The sequence below is a fragment of the Macaca mulatta genome, chromosome 18 (genome assembly GCF_049350105.2).
Source record: "Macaca mulatta isolate MMU2019108-1 chromosome 18, T2T-MMU8v2.0, whole genome shotgun sequence".
Lineage (NCBI taxonomy): Eukaryota > Metazoa > Chordata > Mammalia > Primates > Cercopithecidae > Macaca > Macaca mulatta.
Window position 1 is genome coordinate 61,919,783 of NC_133423.1, and position 14,999 is coordinate 61,934,781.

Below are 14,999 nucleotides of genomic sequence, written 5' to 3' on the forward strand. Positions count from 1 at the left end.
GATGGTAACACTGTGAGGCTTAGTCCACAGCTGCAGAGATTCCGCTTTAGGACTACATATTTCAACAGCTGATAATGCTTTAAAAGTTTGATAGCCATTTCTAGGAGTTTCCATTATTTTGAAATTAGAGACAGATTATAACATAGTAAAAATTAGTCTTACTCTAATGAACTTACTGTACAGTCCATTAAGTTCAAAATCCTGGGCTCTGTAATTGATAATTTAGAAAACTTTAACCATCTCGATGTGTAATATCATAAACTTTAGTTTCATTCTAAAAATAAAGCAAAACTCTTGCTTGAAGAAGCAAGTCCACTGTGCTGTACTGTTCCTAAGGGAAGGGAAATGGATTCATTCTCACATCCTTGCATCAGTACCTTTATTGCTTCAGAAATTACAGAGAAGCTGGCATGCTGCTTTGCAAATAACACACTCCCTTCCTGCTCTGAAAGTGACTTTGGTGGCATTGTAGATTGTTCTGTAACCTTTAAAGACCTTTCCTTCCATTCAGCCTTGGAGCCAGCCATGTGGGGTTGGTTACTCTTTTTTCTGTCCTCCTTCCTTCTTCACATGTGCATTTTAGTGCCAGGTTATAACACATGCCAAAATGCACATGTGAAGAAGGAAGAACAAAAGAGTATGCATCCCCAAATGGCTGGCACCAAGGGTGAATGGAAGGAAACATCTTTAAAGGTCTTTTGGTTTATACAGAGTTGGAAAGTTGCTGCAACCATTATGTAGTTACCCTCTTTCAAAGCACTTATCAGTACCTGACACATCATAGATATACTTGTTCATCATAGTGGCTGGATGCCAAATTTCTCCACTGGAATGAGACCTTCTAGAGTGAGAGAACTTTTCTTCTTTGTTTCTTTGTTTGTTTTTGCACTGTTGTATCCCCAGCATTCAAACAGTGTCTGGAATAAATTAGGCATTCAAATCATTTTTATAGAATGAATGGATTTTTAAATGAATTGATGGATTTGTATTTTTGCTCTGTCTCACTCTCTCTTCAAAAATTGTCACTTTCTATTCCAGTCCTTCATGCTACTAGAGTCAATATTCTTCTCTTTGATCCTTGGATCTGGAAATGTCTTGTGTATAGCACAAGTGCGACATGAACAGCATCCTTGGTCTGATCAGAGCATTACAGAGAAGCTGTGTTACTCTTTCTCTAAGCTTCAGAGCCAGTCTTCCTCCCTCATTCTTATAGTCCGTTTCTTGCTGCTGAGTGCTCCTTCATGCCTCTGCCAGCTTCCCTTCATCCCTTCCAGCTTGTCAATATGTGGATCCAGGATAGAGAGAGTGGAGAAATCAGGCATAATCCCAGCCAGTGTCCTGGGACATCTGAGACATCTGCCTGGTCCCTGAAATTGTTGATCTCCCAAATCTCCCCAATTTTTGCCTCATAGTTAATAAATGCCTCTGTTAATGATCTTGCCTTTCATCGGATGTGAAATGTTACAATTACCTCAAACTCTCAACCTAAAACTTTTGTTCATTAATATCTTACAGGATTAAATTTACATTTTCCCCATGCTTGTTTGTATTTGATTGATGACTAGTAATCCCTGTAGACAGACTTAGATGCTCTGTATTGAATGCACAGCTGGCATTATGCTATTAATTCATTGTGATGGCATTAGTAATAATTGCATCTGAATGTTAAAAAGAGTCCATTTTAAGTATGTATAAAAGCAGCAATATCCCATATGGTATGATTTAAAGGATGTCACAGGAAATTAACCTGATCGCCAAATCCATCTCATTAAAAACACGTTGTCTAAAACAGTAAAGATTAATTCTGTGGTTAACATAGAGAAGCTCTGTTACCATAAAAATCTGATAAGTAAGCATATTAAAACTCAGCTCTGTCCATAAGTTTGTCCTTGGTTAAAACCTTTCAATGGTACCCCATTGTCCGTCCATTAAGTCTAAACTTCTTAGACTCAATCAGAGCATTTTGTCAGTTTATGTCACTCCCCTGATGTTCATTGACCACACACCCCAACCAAACTGCAATGTCCCTCTCCCCACACATGCTCAAAAACTTCTCTGTTCTGTCTTTTTGCCCCAACCTTCTCTTTTGTCTGGTAACCCTGACTCTCAGTTTCCATATAGCTGGAAGGAAACTGGGTAAAATATGAGGCTTTGAAGTAAAAAATCTGGGATCAAACCCCTCTCTGCCACGTATTTACTTTGTGACCATCAACAAGTTTTATCTTATCTAATTTTTTAAAATGTTTAAGTAGATGGTACAATATCCTATAGTTAGTACAAGAATGAATAATACAGAAAAGGTAGCTGGTTCAATTACTAACTTAAATTACTGAACTTCCTAACTAACATCTATTTTCTGCCAAAAGACAAAATTATTACAAATTCAATTGGAAACTCCTGTTTTCAGGAAAAAAACAAAAACAAACAAAAAAAACAACTGGTCTTGTTTAGTATCTATCTGTTTCTTTGATGTTTCAGTTTATGTGGCATTTAGCAAAAGTGACACCATTTTGGTTTGGCTTGGTCTGTTAGGGCCCAGTGCAGGGGCTCAGTCTAAAACAATGGCCTCCCTAATTTTAATGTAACCATTCCAATGACGTTTTGCTCTCTTTGGCTGAAATACTGTAAAAAGCATAGGCTTTGCATGCAGAAGTTGGACTTTCAATTTTATTTTTGGCATTTACCTACTATGTGCCTCAGACAAGTGCTTAATTTATTTGAACTTATTTACTTATCTGTAGAAGGTGGGAGTAGGTTCTTTATATTATTTAACTTAACATTTTCTTTTTATGCATTCTCTCCATTGATTTATCTTTTTTGGTTGATCTTTGCATAAGCTGGTTATTATCCAGCCCTTGGGTTTGCCAATAGACTAACTTAACATTTTCAATGAAATCATATGCAAAAATGTTTGCCACATGGTTTCTTTCCTCTCTTTTTTTGAGCACTTATAGTACTTTGTTCATATATCCCTTATGATGTTTGAAAGGTACTATTTTAAGTGCATGCTGTGTTAAAATACTTTTTTTTAAAAAAATTCCATTTATTTAGGATAGGAACTAAGTCATTTTCATGTTTCTATTTTAATGCTTTAATTTAAATATATATACCATCGATATTTTCATGTATCTCTCTCTCTCTGATGGCTAGTAATAGTTATGCATAATTGTTACTAAGTAATTCTTTCTAGTATTGCTTAATCAGATTAGAGGATAGCATCCCAAGTCCTGGGCATCAGGAGAATGAGCAAGTATGTTCTGACAGAAGGACAACAATGAGTTAAATGAATAATGGTATTCATATAAGGGAACTCTAGGTAAAGTTCAAAGGCACAGTGGCCTTGAAAGGGGCAAAAAAGTATCAAGGAAAGGGTGATAAAAATAAGATACCTGATAGTAAAGCACACCTAGCACTCTATTTTTTCTCTACCTAGCACTAGCCCCTTTTCCTCCCCCATAACCCTTATTAAAATGGCTTTCTTCTTTATGTCAGAGTAGCATAATTCCAAGGTACCAGGCTGTGTCATGGGTTGAGACCCCCAGAAGTCAACATTAAGATTTGGATTCACAGGCAAGATATTTATAAAGAAAGGGCTCCCTGGGAAACTAACAAGAGAGTAGGGAAAGTTAAGAAGGGGAGGGGTTTGAAATAGAAAAGTAAAATGAGGTATAGTCTTAGTCAAAGTCCTACAAAAGGTGGCTTCAACCTGATATTGCAAGGGTTTTGTGGAATGTGTTACACCTCAAAATTGTTCTGAGCTGGGGTGTTGGAGATTTAAGTTTTAGATGCTAGCTCATCTTTATACAAGGCAGGCAAGGGGGGCTCTGGTAGCCTGTGGTCAGTCTTTTATAAAATAATTGCACATACTGAGTGTTGGGATAAAATCACAAAATGTGGTTTCCTTCTCGTCCCTTCCTAGCCAATATAAGAAACAAAGGAAAAAAGATATTCGAGACTTTCCCGGTAGAGCACCAACACTATCCGAAACGTGAACAAAAGTGGATGGAAGTTGCAATATTATGAACATTTAGAACCTGCTGTGGGAATACAGAATTCTTAGATACTTGCATTTTGTTCCTCCCTCATGACTATGCTTAAAATTTAAATGTATGGTCTCCATGACAGGGAAAATCAATGGGGAAATTAGGGCACTCCGGCACTCCTGGGTGAAATACTTTAGAAATTGAAGTAAAGTAAGATTTTTAGGCTTAGAGAATCCAGATGACCACTATTTCATTTAGTTTTGGAATATGGCATTTTAAAATCAATGCTTCTGGTATTTAGGGTGACTTACTTTGCACTTATACTTCAGAATTTTTAAACTCTATTCAACATGTCATCCTTTCAATGCATAAGTGAGCAGTGATGCTTGGTCCAGAATATCAATGCAAGTTCCAAAGTTGCTTAATTCACTTCATACTTCATCATTTACAAGAAAGGGTAGGCTGTGTGCAGAAGTGGGAGAAGTCTATGTTAGTGCCCTCAGCAGCAGTATGAACCCTTGGGGGTTAACACTGGCAGGATGCTTCAGAGACACCAAAGAAGTTAGCAGCTGTATTGGAGGCTTTTTCTCTGTGCTTTAATTTTGAGACAGAGCATTAGCTTTGACATTTTTCAGTTGATAGATGTTTTTCTATATATTCTTTGAGGATTTCAAAGTGAGCTAAAGGGCTTTTTAAAGGATGAGAAAATGAAGCTTTTATATTTGTTATTTCCATAGTAGCTATTATTGAGAAAATTAGCTCTATGGCAAGAGAACAGAACAAACAACACAAGATTACTTTTCAGGATGTCACACCAGACTTCTGGCAATGTGTTGTACTCTGCAGAATTCCAAAACTGATAAGAATAATAAATAACTAGAAGGCTACATTAAGAACATTGGCTTTCATGAAAGTATTTAATGTTAAAGACCAGTTAAACATGTTTTCATCAAGGAAAGCAGAGCACAAAATGACACAGCTTACAACTCTCTAGAGTTGAATCATTACAAGACGGCAAGTTCACAAATAAGCTCCCTAAAAATAAATGGTATACATTGTGAAATCCCAACATGTATAATATTCTTGGAACAATTTACACTCAGCCTAAGCAGAGTGAATCCACCTAAAACCTGAAAATGAAAGAGTTAAGATCATATATGAACACAATATTTTGTGTACTTTAGTCTTTAGCTCAAAGTCGGTATAAAGCAAAGTATGTGATCCCAAATGATCTAAAAGTAAATTATTTCTTTCTTTATGCTTATAATTTCAGGACACACTTTCAACACTTATGTATTTGTATCTTCTTTTTTCTTAGAAATTGCCTGCAAAATTACACTTGTCAGACATTGACAAAGGAAAACATTTTTCTTTGCTGAGAAGAGCTCATGACACAAAAGCCATGTGAATAGGAAGATTGTAGAATTCATCTCATTCCTTATCCAGGAAAGGAGTATTTTGGTGTGAATACATTTATACTTTTAATTTTATAAGTGTAAGATGCATATACATTTATAATTATCATATCTTCTTCATATATTAACCTTGTTTTCTTCATAAAATATCCTTCTTTGTTTCTAGAAATATTTCTTGTATTCAAGTCTATTTTCTGTGATAGTAATAAAGCCACTGCAGTTCTTTTGTACATATATATTTGTATGGAATATATTTTTCTATCCTTCCAACCTGCTTGTGTCTTTGAATATAGATTACGATTTTATAGATAACATTTAGAAAAGTCATGTGTTTTAGTCAGTCTAGCAATCTCTGCCTTTTGATTGAAGTGTCCAGTCCATTCACATTTAATGTAATTATAGTTATGGCTGGGTTTACATCTGCCATTTTGGTAGGTTTTTAAAAATATGTTTCTTCTAGATTTTTCTGTATGAATTCTTTGCTGATACTTTTGAATTTATCATATTAATTTTTCTGTTGATTTTAGCTATATTTTTGAGTTATTTCCTTAGTGGTTCTTCTACAGATTATAGAAGACATACTTTTTTTTGACATGGTCGGACTTTGTCACTCAGACTGGAGTGCAGTGGTACAATCATGGCTCACTACAGCCTTGAACTTCCAGGTACAAGCAATCTTCCTGCCTCAGCCTCTCAAGAAGCTAGCACTACAGGCATGTGCCACTACACCGGGCTAATTTTTAATTTTTTTTGTAGAGACGGAGTCTCGCTATGTTTCCCAGGCTGTTCTCAAACTCCTGGCCTCAAGCAAACCTCCTGCCTCCGTTTCCGAAACTGTCAGAATTACAGACATGAGACACTGCATCTGGCCTCACTAGGAAAACTGATTATGTTTTATTTTGTTTTTGCTCCTCTATCAATTGCTCCTGTACTGTGTATTGTGTGTGTATATGTGTTGAACAAATAATTTCAAGAAACATTTAAGTTTCTCTGTTGATTTTAAGTATTTTTGAGTTATTTAATAATAAATAAAAACAATGAAATACCAAACAGAAGTTATAGATATTAAAAATGCAGTAGCCAAAATGAAAAATCTACTAGAGTGGCTAAAAAGCAGATTCAAGACAGCAGAGGGAAACATCCATGATTTCAAAGTTTGGTCGATAAATATTATCTAATCTGAAGGAAAGAGAAAACAATGTGAAAAAAACCGAATAGAGCAACATCAAGGATAGCAAAATACATGTAATAGGAGTCCCATAGAAACAGAAAGAAAAAGAAAAAATATTTGAAGAAATAATGATTGAAATTTTACAAATTTACTGAAAAAAAAATCTCGAGATGAAAAAAGCCTCAACAAACTCCAAATAGTAGACATCCAAAAGGAAACACATCAGTGCTCATTAATGTAGAGGTGGCTTCAGAGTATAAGTTTTGCAGCTCTTTTGCTAAATTTAATCCTAAGCAATTTATTCTTTTAGATGACATTCCACATTGAATGATTTTCTTAATTTTGTTCTTAAATTGTTCATTGCTAGTGTACAAAATACAAATATTTTAGTTTTCAGATTTTTATTTACTTTTCTTCCTAGAGTTAGAATGTAAAATACAATTTTGTGTATTAATCTTTCACCTGTAACTTTCCTAAACTGAATTATTATTTATTATAATTTTTAAGTGGATTCCATAGGATTTTTTTACACTCAAGATTATGTCATCTACAAGTAGAGATAAGTTTGGTTCTTCCATTCAAATCTGGAGGCTTTTTATTTTTTTCTTAACTTATTTCCCTGACATTTTAATTTTCATTTTCTATGTGTCTCATATTATATTTTGTTTCTCTTTTACTCATATTATATTTTGTTTCTCTTTTACACATTTTTTTTTGCATTTAGTGAATCTTGTCTAGTGTAACATTTTAATTTCTGTAATGATATTTTACTGTATTTTTAAGATATCTCAGTGGTTCATCTAGGCCTTACCAAATATATCTTAACTTATTAGAATCTACCTCATATTTATACTAACTTGATTCAAGTGAAATGTAGAAATGTTACTCTCGTATACCTCTATTCTCTTTTCTTCATTTCAGTGCTACTATTGCTATGCATAATATATTCATATACATTACAAGCTCAACAATGCATTGTTATAATTATTACTTTATATAATTTAATATATTTTAAGTGTGATGAGGGAGGAAAGAACAAATACATGTTTATAGAGCTTATTATATCTTATTATATTAAACTTCTTAATTACCATTTCTACCTCTTCTCATTTGTTTCTGTGGATTCAATTTACTATACGATTACCTTTCCTAACTTCATTACAACTTTGCTCCTATCCATGTCTTTTGTTCTGTTTTGATTAAACTTCAACATAAAAAAATTTATGTGCAAATGAAGAGATGAAGTTATTTTATTTATCAATAGTGCCTTTGAAATAATATGATTTTATTCAAAACCAAAATCTAACATGACTTAACTTCTATTCACAGGGGACAAGATCACTGAATGAGAGACTTGAGGGATGGAATAGTTAATAGTCTCATTTTTATCTGTATTTGACTGGCCACACATAAAGTGTGATATTCAATTCTGTACACTTCACTTTTAGTGTAGTAAGATTAGTTAGTGATTATTACAAAAGGATGGCAAAGATATGAATCGTGTCATATAAGGAAGTATCCTAGGGATGAATATGGAACTAATATGGAAAAGATAATGAGTTCAATCATTTGAATGAATGGCAATGTGGAGGAAGATTTCAATCTCTTTTTATACCCGTAAAAAGATAGAGGTAGGGCTAAAGGAGGAAGCTATATAGGGCTCTAGTTTCAGCTCAAGAAAAGTAAGAGTATTTTTAACATAAAAAGATAAATATTGGATGAAGTAATTGGTTTCTATTACTAAAGGTATTTAAGCATAGACTAATTAAACAAATTAATTAAACTTTGCAGAGTAATTACTGAACCAAAGCAGCAGTTTAACAACCTGGATGTGGAAAATGCTAAAAATAGATCAGGTAGTGGAATCCAGGTAGCTGTCCCTTTAGGGCAGCTTTCTACTTGTGGAACTCTGTTCAAAATAGTCAAAGGGTGTAAAATTTCAGTCAGACAGAAGAAATAAGTTCTAGTGATCTATTGGGCAGCATAAATGACTAGAGTTAATAATAATGTATAATATATTTCAAAATTGCTAAAAGAGTGGATTTAAATGTTCTCGTGATAGAAAATGATAAATATGAGAAGTCACATATAAGTTAATTAAGCTGATTTAATGATTCTACAATAATATATATATTATAATATTACATTGTGCCCCATAAATATATACATTGAATATCTATCAATTAAAAATAAATTTTTTAAAAAAGATTCAAATGCAGAGGAGAGTTTCTTTGGCCTGTGATTTACATGACTGTACCTTAGCCACTTTAATTGTAGGCCATGAGGGAAAGGAAAGGGATTTTCTCTAGGGAGAAGCTGTCTGCAAGGAGCAAGTATTCTTCTCTCCTAATTTTTCACAGCCAGGAGCTCATGCCATTCAGACTTAAGCAAAGGCACAGAAGCCTTTTGTAGTCTTAACCAGATGTAAGTTCTAAGAAGAACAAATGTCAGTTTGTGGCTCTATCAGCCATGTGGCAGCCTTAGAGTAAAAGCTATTTCAATTTGACCTTGGTAAAGAAAGATACAGACACTAATCCAACAAAAAGTTGTGCATTATTTTCAGAGAAAAGAGGTTTCAGAACAAGTGATAAAAAAAGAGTGTTATATAATGATAATGGGGTCAATTCTCCAGGAAGACATAACATCCCCTTAATGGGTGTGAGTTTATAATAGAAAGTCAAAAAATGTAGCAAAATTGGGTTTTGTCCAGATTACTTGATCATACACTTATATTAAAATTCAAGAACCGCATGCCTAAAATAGTTAAATTTTACTACATGCAAATTATACCTCCTTAAAAATTGGCCCTTTCACTGTCCCTTCTCCCAACAAAAAATCAAAGTGTGGAATTACTTAGGAGAGTATTGTTGAAGCTATATCCTTTCTGAATTCCTGAGGAACTATTGATTGAGGTGAGAGCCAGCCCCAGCTGAGGTGCTACAGCTGAGGAAGAATTGATTCTGCATGGGTATCATGACTCTCTAGCTGAAGCTGAGAAAACTAAGAAGTTGAATAAGATAATTTTTAATTTTCATTTAATTTAACTTGAATTCACAAAGGAAAGGTAATTCAGTTTTTGGACTTTCATTCTTTGGGACATGAAAACATCTTTAGTTTTAATGAAAAGGTATTAGGTATTTGTACTTTTTCACATTGATGATTTGTTGATATGGTGGGAATTACACTCAAATTTCCATAATTTATATTTTATATTTTTATATTGGCATGTTTTTGTGTTGTTTTTAATATTACTTCAAACCTTCGATGGGAAATTGAATAGGAGATTGTGATAAATAGAATAATGGCCACCTAAAGATGTCCATGTCCTAATCCCCAGAATCTATGAATGTGTTACCTTACACAGTGGAAGAGATTTTGCAGAGATGATTAAATTTAAAATGTAGAGTGTGGAGATTATATTGAGTTATCTTGGTGGGTCCAGTATAATCATAGGGATCCTCATAAGAGCAAAGGTGGAGTCAGAGAAGGTGATGTGAAGATGATGACAGAAGTATAGTCAAAGCAGCAGACTCTGAAGATGGATGCAGATGTCAGAATGATGTCAAGCATGGGCCATTAGTCAAGGAATATAGACAGCCTCGAGAGGGTGGGAAAAGCAAGAAAATGAATCATCTTCTAGAACCTACAGAAGCTTAAATTTTAGTCTGTTGAGACTTCTGTCTTCCAGAAGTATGTAATAATAAATGTGTGTTATTTAAGCCATCAAGTCTGATCATTTGTTATAGCAGAAATAGAAAACTGATACAAAAGTGAAATTTAAACCTTGTATGTATGGTGCCCTTGGAGTAGATCATGCACTGCTGCAACTCATTTTAGACCTTTCTTGGACTTTGAGTGATGTTACAAAATGACTGGAGAAGGAGTGGTCGGTATTGCGGGAATGGCTTAATGAAGGTGAGTGCAGGATTGTGCTGACAGATTGATTATCTCCTTCCCATAATGGGAAGGTTAGAATCAAGGTTGACTGAGCAGAATGGTTAAACCCAAATTATTAAGATAAGAAAAATTTGGAATTATTAGAGAGAACACTCTTCTTTCCTAAAGATTCTTCGCAACTGGAAGAGTGCTGCTACTTTACCAGCCATAACACTTCTGATTTCTTATCACACCCGCATCCTGATTGCTGATTGAGATTGAGAAATCAGACTTGCACACCCAGGCCCTTCTCTTTTTCCCCTTCTCTTGGGTGTAAACTCCTTGCATAGAATGTAGAGCCTGCTCTGCTCTACAGCAGGCTCTGTTCTCATATGGAAGACGTACCCTGTTTCAGCAAAGCCTAGGTCTGATAGAAGAGTTGTCATTTTGAGGTTCAGATGTAGGAAGCCCATTGATTCCTACACTAAGCAAATCCTCCAAATTAGAATTATCCAAAATAAACTGTGTTAATCTTCATCTTTCTTACTCATTTGTCCTGTTTCTTTACTTGAAGAACTTAGGTGAGGAAAGGGGTGCTAGTTATTAGACCCCTGTAAGGAACCAAGACATGTTTTAATAACATTAAACTCATTTAGAGCCTACAGGAATATGCAAATCCTTATCCAATCTCACATTTATGTTATTGATTGCACCTAAGAAAATAAATGTTACAGAATATTTTACATATACTTTTATAATTTTATAATGTAATTCACTTGATTAGTTGAATCTTGTAGCATATTTTCAAATGTGAGATTTGTGACCACATAACAAATTCCAGGAAGTGAGTATCAGAATTAATTATAGAGGACATTAGATACATCAAAGTGAAAAATCAGAATACTTTTTGCATATTATTTTATTTCTCCTGAGTTGTATATCTCTGTGTGTACATATGCATGTGTGTATTTATCTTCTGAAGCTGAGCTGTGAATTACAGTTGATACTCTCTTAAAGTCACTTTTGACCAGGTATCTGTTGTGATGTAATTGTATTGCTTAGAGGTGAACAGATTAAGGCATAGTTATATATTCTTCTTTCAATATAATTATGTGCTTTGTTGTCACAACATGCATACACGTTAAATTTGATTGCCATTTAAAATGTCTTTAAAGAATTACACCGTGGTTTGACATTACATGAAAATTGTATATGCAGAATGGTATGGAAAGAGATCAATGGGAGGTAAATTTGATATTTGTGAAACTAATATTCATCATTAGAGAAATGACTGTAATTTTTTTTATTTTCCTGCAAAGCAGCAATGGAGTATTTATAAGCTCTCCAAAGGAAGGATGCCCTCAAGAAGCTGTATAATTTTTGTTGTTGAGATTGATAGTAGACTATTGCTCACCACAGTGGATCTCAGAGCAGGAGCAGTTGCCAAAATCTCAGAATAGGTTAGAAGTAAGTGTGACTGTTTCATGCATCAAGTGTGACTCTTGTTAAAACACTGAGTCATTTAATTAGTAGCATTTTGTCTTTAATAATGCCATATATGGTAGAATAATGGTGCATCTCACAATTAATGGCTTAAGATAGATGAAATAGAGTGAAATAAACCCAACCAAGGTACTATTTAAAATTTATATTTTTGTAACAGTTTCTTGTATTTTTATTTGTGAATAAAAATTATTTGGTCCTTTTGAGAGAGAATCATCTTGTGAAGAGCCACGGTCATTTGTTTCTGTATTTCATACCTACTTAACACATGTATTCCTCATACGTGAAAAAAAGAAACTACTAAGAATATTCAGTACCTTTTTCCCAGTTAAATAAAATCTCGAAAACATGTGCAGTTTATTTTTGCAATTACTTCATTTAAACAGATATCGGCCCGGCACGGTGGCTCACACCTGTAATCCCAGCACTTTGGGAGTCTGAGGCGGGTGGATCACAAGGTCAGGAGATCGAGACCATCCTGGCTAACACGGTGAAACCCCATCTCTACTAAAAATACAAAAAATTAGCTGGGCGTGGTGGAAGGCACCTGTGGTCCCAGCTATTCAGGAGGCTGAGGCAGGAGAATGGCCTGAACCCGGGAGGCGGAGCTTACAGTGAGCCGAGATCTGGCCACTGCACTCCAGCCTGGGTGACAGAGCAAGACTCTGTCTCAACAAAAAAAAAAAAAAAAAAAAAAGAAAGAAAGATATCTTGGAAAATGTCCTATTTGAATTGATTCTATAAATGTAAGTGTCACAAAATAAGGCCATAGGTACTATATTGCTTCAGACAGTTAAACCTGCAATTGATTGTGTAAAGCTCAGTATCTAATCCATCTCTGTTGTAGACTTAATTTGACCATATGTTCATTTAGGAGCATTCTTGTAATTCTTTCCAGTATACCTTTAGGGTAGGTGACAGAAAGCAAAGTTTTACTTGTCATTGACAGATAATCAAGAGATACCCTGACTGTTCGTCACACTCTTGTCAGGGTATTGGATTACCTAAAAGTGTCTTTTATCTCTGCAAACAAAGATTAAACACAAGAAGATTCCTCTACTACTCTTCCTTTTTCTTTTTTTCTTAATATACAGAGAACTCAAGGTGATTATTTATGTTAACTTAGAGTTGTTTTTGTTTCAAATTATATGATATTTGTTTCAAATTATATGATATATTCTTTCAGCCTTTCACTTGAATAAGCCTGTGAAAATACTGTCTTAGTTGAAATTTGAAACTTCAATGATTTTGAATGTACTGAAAAACAAAAAGCCATTTGGGGGAGTTTTTTTTTAAAAAAAAACAAAAACAACAAACAAAAAAACCCCAACAACCTATAATAGAAAATTGTCACTATAACAGAAAATTGTCAGTTAGCTCAGGCCTTGATTAAATACAGCTCAGATTCAGTAAGGAAATAAAACCTTTACTTAATGAAATTATTCTAAATAAGTATTTCCTCCCTTAGATTACTGAGGAATTGTGATTTTCTTTTTCAGCCATGTAGTTAGAATGTAATCTGATTCTTTTGGGAACTATTGAGATACTCTTGGGGACTTCTAAACTATGTCCAAAATCTTTGTTTTCCTTAGAAATTGAAGATGAAGCAAACACATTTATCAATGAATTATAATTTCTTGGCTGACTTAAGTTTCAAAGGTAAATTTTCCCTTATGCTTTTATCTTTTAAATTTTTCAAATGTGCCAAATATTTACAGAGTTAAATAAAAGGAAACATATTTATATAGTTACATAAAACTTAGCATATAGTTGCTCCCATGTACTTAATTATTTATTAAAAGTCTTCAATGATTCACTTGTCATATAGGAAACATTATTATTAAAAAGCAGTTATTATATATATCAGCATGGCCTTGTCACATAACCAATTGTGATGGAAACTATGTTCTCATATGAGAGTTAACTAATCTGCCTAAATACTGTGATTCTCAGATCATGACCAAGGCCAGAACCAAAGAAACTGATATAGGTATAGAAGTGAGACTTCTAATCATCGAGAAACACCTCTCCTTAAAACACCAGGGAATAATTTATCAGCATAAGTCTTTTGTTTTTTGTTTTATCAGATCTCAGACTAGGAAGGCATTTGTTTCATGGTCACCTATATGCCTACCACTTCCAGAGTGTTTCGACCTACAGTCTACAGTGCCTCCTATAGCTAGCTACTCTCTACCCGTTGGTGGTACTTCTCATGCCTAATTATAAATGCTTCTTTAGTTGTATGTATCATCTACCAGTTTTTAACCTTTGTTAGAGCAGAGTTTGTGTTCATATTGGTTGTTTTTATCTAAGTACCACATTGGCTGGCAATTAAAAGAAACGGGATATATATTTATTGAGTAAACTCACTATTTACTATCTCTTCCATGTCAACATTATAAGCCCCTTAAAAGCAAACAGTCATGTCTTAAACATCTTTACATCTTTTTCTATCTCAATACATCTTTTATAAAAATGTGTGTGCTCTGTGATAGGGTCTCAAAGATTTACTGGCTGTTTGATTTTGGCTTTGAGACTAAATCATAGGGAATGCTCCAAGAAACTGCTAACGACCTTGAGGGAAAGGCCACCCACAGCCAGAAAACAAGCACTGCCTCCGTCCCTTCTAGGCCCTCACGGCAGTACATTTTTGAATTATAACAAATCACTATGAAAGTAAGACACTGAACTTAAAAAATTAATATCTGAGAAAAAATGGAGTCAGTAGACTGACTGTGAATAGAAAATTCCAAGAAATATGAAAAAGTATTACATTTGTGAGATCTTGAAAAATTTTAAATTCTATTATAAAGTAAAACAAACATTTCATGTGGTAGGCAGAATTCTAAAATGGCTCTTCTAAGGTTTCTCTTTATAATCTCTGGGACTGTAATTATGTTATGTTGTAGGGCAACAAGCTGTTTTTCTGATGTAGTTACAGCTACTAGTCAGTTTTGAGTTAATCAAAAAACACTATTCAAATTGTCACAACCTAATCACAGCGCCCTTCAAAATGAAAGCCTCTTTCTCCAGCTGGTGATGGAAGAGAAG